Raw genomic sequence first — 9,353 nt, 5'->3', positions numbered from 1 at the left:
TAGATAATTCATGGGTATAGAAGACAGGTACTCCTTATATATACTTCTAGAGACTTTCAAGGAATAATTAAAAAAACCTAAACCCGCTGCACCTTAAGTGAAGACCAGAACAGAAAAAAAAAAATAAAAAAATTGTCCTGAATTCCTCCAAAGGTGGTCACAGTCATCTTGCTTCTAGAAGCAGAAGGTTACAAATGGTTCCCTTGTGTCCCTTCTGAGAAAAACTGGGAAATGGGACTCAGATCTTTATTCTTAGACATCTGCTCCATTTAGCTGTTTTTTGTTCACTATACTGATCTCAGAAAATTATTTCATTGACTCTGCCTTAGGGGGTCTGCCACACTGCCACTTCAAACAAATATATGCTCCAAAGGGAACATAAGCAGTGATAAACCAAAAGACAAAGTAAACTGTTACATCTGAGAAAAAGCTTTCGTGAAACATCATGAAATCATTAAAAGGTGATTATTTTGAATATGCAAGTAAATGATGGATCCATAGTGGAATTTGTTGACACTTAAACTGCAATAAATCAATAGGGCTAAAGTGTTGTCTACTTTTTCTAAACCCAATTGGGTAATTAATATTTCTAGAAAAAAGTATTTCTGAAGAGTCTTTAACATTTTTCACTTTATTGCAAAAAAGAAATACGTATGTCAATTTCTAGTACTTTAGTTTGGAGAGGACATACATTCTGATTGTTCTGATATACATTTAATACATAGGTGGAATTTTCACGCATGTATAATGAAACTGCCCAAGTATTAATATTTATGAGCTATTCATGTGTCCAGAGATAAAGATAATTGCAGGTCAGAAGTTATCATTTGACCCAATGGTTATCCAGCTTGACATTGTGATTAATGGGATTTACACAAAGGGGTGGTTCATTGCCACTTCTGGTAAATCCTATTATGTTCACTTGTCACTAGCCAAGTATTGAAATAAATGGCTGATGATGTACAACTCAGACAGGGAATGTGTGATCAGAGAAACCTAGTGGGGAAAATAAAATAATTCTTGAGTATATATACCTTGAACCCCCTATTATGAGAATAGTTGTGTAGTCTGCATATTTGTTATAACTAAATAAAACTATAAAATTCATGTGGGATGGCAAAAAAAAAAAAAAAAAAAGATAAAAAGGCAAAAACACTACACTCCTTTGTTTTCCATGTTCTAAGGTGAGGACATGGGCTACCGAACAGGAAGAGAAGAATGTCATTCATACACATAAGGCTCTTGCTGACGACCTGCTATGATTCCTTTCAGGGCATAATTTTTTCTCTGTATTGATTGCTACAGAGAGTTGAAAAGGTACGACCTACCCTTAAGTAGTTACTCCTCATAACAGTCTAGTAATCTATAAGATATAGCAACTTTAATGAAAGTCAGATGGACTAGGACAGAAAGAAATAAGATTAATCAAAGACAAATAAAGCTTTAACTTTGTGAGAATAGTCAGGCTAGTTAGTAAAACAATTAATAAAAAGTTTGTTCCTAACACAGTTATCAACCTGGAGACTGCTGCTGTCTGCTTGTAAAGACTGGAAGGTGGCAGTAGCTGTTGAAATGTGGTTCGCTCTAGTTCCATCAAAACCCTGACCTATAGATTATTCTCATTTTCTCTTCTGAGTTTTGAAAGGCGTGGGGCATTTTATACAGAAAATATTTAATGTAGCACTAGCCAATTCCTGTGTTCTCCAGAAAAATGTAAAAGGCTATATGTAAGTGTCTCAAAGGTTAATTCACGACATGCGTTATGAGGAGGAACATGTTGCTTTTCTTAGTATAAACTTAATCTTACAAATAATCTGACTCTATTAGTAGGCAACATCTAAAAACATTTTGAAAAGAAGGATCATTATGTACAGGATTCAAAAGAAAACTTGCATAAAATGTAATGGGGCTCACTAAAGAGAGACCATGGTAGATTATCATGTTATCCCTGTTTTGTAAGCATGGCATGTCATAAAAGTTCGTGGATTTCTGTGAAGTGTTTGTGACACGGTTATAAGGAGGTAATAAGTCAGACTTAAAGAGATTGTATTTCTTACATGTATTCCTGTTTTCTTGTGTGCTGAGAAGACATTGCTGGAAATTACTGCAGGAAAGAAAGGTCTGTGTAGGCTAGCCAAATACAGGATCAATGTTAAGGAGTTGTGAAAAGGCAAACTAGATGGTACTAGAAATATATTTTCAGTAAAGATATCACTAATACCACTGCAGAAGGTCTTGACAGTATAGAATACTTCAGGTAATTCTGAACTGGGGTTTTATGTTATTAATTACATATTAACACATTACACCGTGGACGCAACCTACTGGTGGCAAGTCATTTTGGACCTAGTTACAGAAATCTCATTTGGGATGGAAAGTATGGGCACCACAAGCAAACAGCAGCCACAGCGCCGCTCCATGTGTTACATGTTGAGACAATGTTAAGTCCTGAGATAAAGGTCTTACACAGAGATCTGAAACAAGGGAGTATGCTTCCTGATCAAAGCAAAAGGACAGTGTCCCAGCTTGCACAAAGCAGAAAGTGGCAGTTGTTCCTTGAGAAGGGACAAAAAAAGACTGGAAAAATGCTGTGAGTCTGTGATGAGATCTACCAAAGCTTAAATGTGCTATAGCAGAATGGTTGTAAGTATTTGAACAAAATTAAAATGTCACATGCTCTTTGACTAAACTTAATCCAAGAGTCAGAAGTATTACAAGGCCAATATTTTGTCTATCAGCATCCTAATATACTTAATAGCATCTCTTATTAAGCATAACGTATCTTAAAATGTTACCATCTTGTGCTGCTGCTGTCTTGGAAGAGAAAAAAAGCTGTGTACTCAATTTGTCATAGAATCATAGAATGGCTTAGGTTGGAAAGGACCCTGAAGATCATCGAGTTCCAACCCCCTGCCATGGGCAGGGACACCTCCCACTAGACCAGGTTGCCCAAGGCCACGTCCAGCCTGGCCTTGAACACCTCCAGGGATGGGGCCTCAACAACCTCTCTGGGCAACCTGTGCCAGTGCCTTACTACCCTTAAAGTAAAAAACTTCTTCCTAATGTTTAATCTAAACCTGCCCTCTTCCAGTTTATAGCCATTCCCCCTCGTCCTGTCACTGCGTGACCTCGTAAAAAGTCCTTCCCCAGCCCTCCTGTAGGCCCCCTTTAGGTACTGGAAGGCCGCAATAAGATCTCCCCAGAGCCTTCTCTTGTCCAGGCTGAAGAGCTCCAACTCTCTCAGCCTCTCCCCACAGGAGAGGTGCTCCAGCCCTTGTGTAGCAAGAATACTCCCTGGAAGGATACCACAGACATCTGGTAACATACCAGTATGGCATATAGGGATAAGGAGGGGAAAAAAAAAACCCAGATGCACCAAGTGTCAATGGTAATGACAAAACCTGTAGATTCTACCTGGGCATGATGAGTTCAGGTTATAAATGAAAAAGTTTCTATCAGACAGTGAGGTTCTGTGACAACATTTTACTAAGTTTTGAAAAGGTATAATCTCAACTACTTTTAAAAATAATTTGTTTCTAAAAGGCATCACCTGGCCTGTTTGTAGAGATACAACCACCTAGCCTGCAGAGACACAAATCTAGAGGTTGAATTGTATACCTCTTCAGTAAAAGATTATTCTTGTCACAATTTTAAACTGGATTTATATATTATATGAAAATGTGCTTTATCTACTTTTTCAGTAATTTTATTTTTAATACAACTATATGTGTACTTGCTTTGCTTCTTTGGATGTAAAGAAACTCTTCTAGCAGTCTTTTATCTCTGTTTCTTATGCAGTCATTATATGAATTATGCAGAAGTAATTTTTTTGTGTGTTTTTTGTGTGAACAAAAATTAGTTTGTTCAACTGTAGTAACAACAGTCAGTAATTTTATGAGAACCTTTTATTGCTATCAGAGGAAAGAGAAGTGGATAATCAGTACCCTCAGGGAAATATGAGAGTGCTATAATTCAATTCCTAAGTGACCTGGCAATTAATAACCAATAATGATGAGGGCCAAAGAGCAGAAGGATAAAATATGTTGTAAATGATATCAGGAAGGACACCATGTGAGGAAGGGAACAATTCTCAAGGATCTTATAGGCTCATGGAGAATTCTTTAATACTCCTACATCTGTAGGTGAACTCTGCTGTACAGCAGAAAATAAGAAAGATAATCTTCATTCTTTTATGACAATTAAGTGATTAAATAAATGATGTTAAATAATTTTTGCAAAGCTCAGCAGTTTGAACAAAGTAGGGTTCTCTAAAATCTACATTTGTGCAAAGCATGACATGCCTTAGTGATATTGTTATGAAATAAAATTGTTGTGGTTTGGGCCATACTGGCCAACGAAAATGAAGAACATGCTCTCGTCCACCTCTCTCTCCAAGGAGAGGAGGGAGAGAGAGAGAGACACTTATGAGTTTAGAAAAAACTAAACTACTTTAATGAAAATATTAATAAAATAATAAAATAATGAAAAAGAAAATAATGAAATACTTATAATATATACAAAACCAGTATTGAGCTCCCAGAATGATGAAGAAGAGATAACTTGAGCTAATACTGGGAAAAGAGATCTTCCTACTCATCTGTGCTTTACTGTTATCCCTAGATATTTTTTTTCCTATTGCTTTTTAAGCTAAATCTTAAATACATAATCGTAAGATATAAGACTCTCTCATTACTGGGCTCAGCCTGGCACTCAGATATTCAGATGCAGCCTTAGCTGAAAATGGATGATGATATGGATGGAAAATGTGTCGAAATACAATCTCATGAATGCCTTAAAAAATCCTAAAGTACATTTCAAGTAACTTTGTTAGTGTGTGCACATACAGAGCTGTATATGCATTAAGGTACAGGACAAGGATTTGGATAAAATACCTTTTTTGCTGGGACACTTCTTTTTTTTAATTTAAAACAGTCTTCAAGTATCAAGATGGTCAAGCTGCTAATCCATGGGAAAACAGACAAAACAAATATAGAAAAGTATTTTAAAAAGCCATGTCCACAAATACCTGCATAGAATAATTGAATCGTTTAGGTTGGAAAAGACCTTTGAGATCATTGAGTCCAACTGTTAACCTCACACTGCCAAATCCACGACTAAACCATGTGCCTAAGAGCCAAGGCTACATGTCTTTTAAATACCTCCAGGGACAGTGACTCGACTGCTTCCCCGGGCAGTCTGTTCCAGTGCTTGACAATACTTTCAGTGAAGAAATGCATGTGTGCATTTAAATTACTATCATATGCAGAACTAGAGGACCATGACAAAAAATATGCTAAAAATGTTTTATTGGGGTTTATTTATCATTATTAGATTTAAAAATAAATAAATAATGATGGACTAGGCAGGCAAGTAGTATAAAGACATGCAAGTCTGACATGAAGAGGGAAGACTCTGTCAAGAATATAGAAATATTTACTTTTAGTAGGGTAAAAAATATTTTACTTCCCCATAAGAATTTATAATAAATATAAATAAATAAATACATAAATAAAAATAACAAAATATAAAATAAACCTCAACTTTACAATGTCAAAAGAAAAGTTTTGACCTTAACAATATGAATAATTTCTGTAATGTTCATCTGTAACAAACAAACAAAAGTTTCTGAAATGTCATTGGTATTCAGAAAAAGAAAAGGGAAAAGGCTTTCCTCCAAATTGAAATCTGGGAAATTTTGAAATTGTGCTTACACAACACCAAGTAATTTAACTGGGAAAATATGTCTTTATGCAGACATTTAGCCTAGATTCCAAGTAACACAAATTTCAAGAAACTGAATTAAACTATACCAGGGAACATTTTTTTACTAGACAATATTCTCAGGCACTAGAGCTCCATTTGTCTGTACAGGTAAATTGTTAAAAAGTTTATGGCATAATTTTTATCCAATCAATTCCTTCTCTTCTAAACAGTTCCTGGGCATGGTTTGAAATTCAGTATAGGCCACAGACAGTTTCAGTCATATTCTGGAAGTTACACTTGTAGTCTGCTGTCAAAGAGAGCTGCAGCTTCACACTTGCTTGGCTTGCTAGTAGAGATTCATCCAATACTTTTTTTCTGAGGACTTACCTAAAAGTGAAGATTGCCTTTTTCATCTCTTCCCTAAAGAATTATTTCATTGCAAAGACTTATTTTTGCTTGAAAATGTGTGTGAAGGAAAGGGCGTCCTGTATGCTTCCTCCCTGTTAAATAAATAAGCAGTTTTATGAACACTAGAATGTTTTTTACTTCAAGTGTCTTGTTATTATGATGACCAAATGTCTGTGTGGCTTGTTAGAACTTTGACCTAAATAGGTCCACGGACTTTCACGCAAATTGTATGTTTGGTTTTTGTTTTTTTTTCCTTCATCCCTCTAGTCAGGTGTTTATTTTCTCTCTTCTTAATTTGGCTTCAACAGCCATGAAATTATGGCTTTTAAGATACTGGGAGAGGTGAGAAAAATGAATAGTGGAATTGCAACTGTTCTTCGTGAAAGCAGATTTTGTCTAGTTCAGGGATACACATGGCAGATTGCCATGGAAGAGTGCCCTGAAGGGCAAAGGGGACTAAGAGAGCTGGTTGGTCTTCAGGAATGACCTCCTCAGAGCCAAAACCAGCTACAGCACATATTTAAACACACAAGGGTCAAACCGGGGTGGCGAAATAACAAAAAGAATGGACAGGAAAACTGATGCACTAAAAGATGAGTGGAAAAATTGGCTGGACTGCTGAGCTTAAAGGGTTGCAATGAGCTCTACAAACTCCACCCTGCACTGCTTAATATCACCTGCAGGGTGAGATGGATGGTACTCTCAGCAAGTTTAGAGATGATCCAAAATTGTGAGTGATACACTGGAGGGCGGGATCTGGCAGGCAACAAGCTGAGCATGAATCAGCAATGTGCCATTGAAGCAAAGAAGACCAAGCACATTATGGGCTGTATTAACAGAAGAAAAACATGAATATACACATGGCAGTTAGGGAATCAGCTTGCTGTTATGACAGTGTATAGAAGACTGAAAAATCAGGTCAATTTTAAACTTCAAAACTGAACTTTAAATCTGAAACTTACTGCATTAATTTATTAACAACATATTTTATGCCTATGGTTAATTCTTATACATTATTAATCAATATTAATAAATGTACAAAATTGTAAGTCTTTAACACTTATATCCTACTGTGACCGTACAGTACCCTGAAGCTGATGCCACAAAATTAGCATTGATGCCTATGGTCAAGGTGATCCTTGCTAATGAAGGAGTGTTTTTCTTCTTTCTTTTCTGCTTATCTTTGCCTGATGTTTTTATACTATTTTGCTGTAATACTTCTCTCAAAAATAATAAATGGATCTTATCTGCTCCTGATACTGCCTACCTTGTTTTCAATTTTGTCAGTCATCTTTCTTGTGTATTCAGGTGGATGTCCGTCCTATTTGCAGTCCTTTGTGCTTATTGTGTTCTTGACTGACAAGTTCTTGCTCTGTTACTTGGATGCTTCCTACATGTAACTACACATATCTTTCTTTGCTCCTTTGATCCTGTTGCTCACATACATCATATCTGCCTATGTCATCATTGTGTTTCAAAATAACTATGTACTGTTGTTTGTTACTCTACATTAATATGCTAACACTGGGGTTCAAAGCAAACCAGTACTCATTATATTCTGATAAGTGCACCCATTTCTAGATGTCACATGACTCTATTTCAGCTACACAAGCTTGTAGTCAGCAGGTTGAGGGGCGTGGCTCTTCTTCAGCCAGAAGCTGTGAGGCTGCATCATGACTGCTGTGTCTAGTTCATGACTCTCTGGGACAAAAAGACCTTGACACACTAGAGCAAAAAAAGTAGACATGTTTTTTCTTCATCCCCCTCTCTCATGTCTCTCTAGTCACCAGCTTCCACAAAAATTGATATTGCCCATGACTGGTTAACAGGTTCAAAAATATTACATTAAGAAGAAGAAAGAATCAGGCAGATAAACATAGTTACAAAATCCTTTCTGTAGTAGACCGGATGAGGAGACCTTCAAATAATCACTGTTTCCCCTGTCTGCAATGTTTTCCCTTTAAAACAAGACTTACATTTCCTGTTTAATAAAAAAATAATACATTAGTTTCTTATGTAAATCTCTTTTCTAGGAGATGACATAGCAGGAGAAAGATTTCCATTCACAGTAAAAAGAAAAAAGTCAAACTGTGACAGAGTCAGGAAGGGCTCAGATGGAACTAGTCTGAGAAGCCTGGCCAAAGGGGGCAATGAATAAATTATTTATTCCAATCTTCATTAGCACTTAACACAATTCATAAGCTTCACTCACAACAGTTTCTTTATATTGCTGATAAAGTTGGATATAGTGATGGGAAAACAAAATGTGAATACTGTGAATATTTTTTCTCTGTGAGTGTACCCTTTTTGTATATTGGCAAATCACAATGCCAACAAAGCCTTTAAGTTAGCTAGTTCTAGTGTTTTAAATCAGCAAAATGTAGCCGTCGATAGTTTCTTCATCTATAACTGTTCTTTCTGCCTCGTATTCCTTTGCCTATTCAGGTGAAAATTTTCAGAACTTTTGGAACTATGCAAAATGAGTAGAGAATAACCTCAGTGTCCTTTCCATTCATGCTCTCAATATAAAATCAGGTTGCAATTCTACGTCTGTGTGTGAACAATTGTTGTAGCATAATAGAAGCTCTGTTTGCCTACAGGGCACAGCAGTACCAACATTTAATTCATTACTTTGTAAAACACTTTATAACACCCAACGTCTCAAAAGCCACATGAACAATTTAATTTTATTATTGTGAATGTAAAAGAAGAATAGGCAATTCCAGGTATATTAGCTTTCTTCCATATTCTTGTCATTGCAGAAGTTTAGAGGTACCTGATTAAAGTAGCAAGACAGAAATCAAATGCTAATTGAGAATAACCACTGCTTTTCTAAAAAGTAAAACTAATGGTGATAGAATTCAAATATTGCTCATGCTCAAAACATTGTCCACATTGACAAAGTTCCAAGTACTATTCTTGAGGTCAAATTCCCTGGTTGCCCAGACCGATTTTTCTTAATCTTCCTCCTATAGTGTCCTGAGAACATGCCAAGCAGCACTTCAAGGGGAGAAATCTCAGACACATTTGGGCCCTTACAGGTGTCTTCAGGCATTCCTATACTGCATCTGGGTGATTGTCATATCTGAACTGTGTTATCTTAGCAATGTTTCATATGTCATCCATGGAGAAATCTCATAATCTTTCCTCCAGAGTATTTACAGTTTTATCATCATGACAAGACTGTTATCAGCAGGCAACTTCACAAATAGTTACAATAGACCAGAGAAGTACTTAGATAA

This window comes from Charadrius vociferus, unplaced genomic scaffold (genome assembly GCF_000708025.1).
Source record: "Charadrius vociferus isolate BGI_N301 unplaced genomic scaffold, ASM70802v2 scaffold173, whole genome shotgun sequence".
NCBI classification, from domain to species: Eukaryota; Metazoa; Chordata; class Aves; order Charadriiformes; family Charadriidae; genus Charadrius; species Charadrius vociferus.
This window is presented reverse-complemented; position numbering follows the sequence as displayed.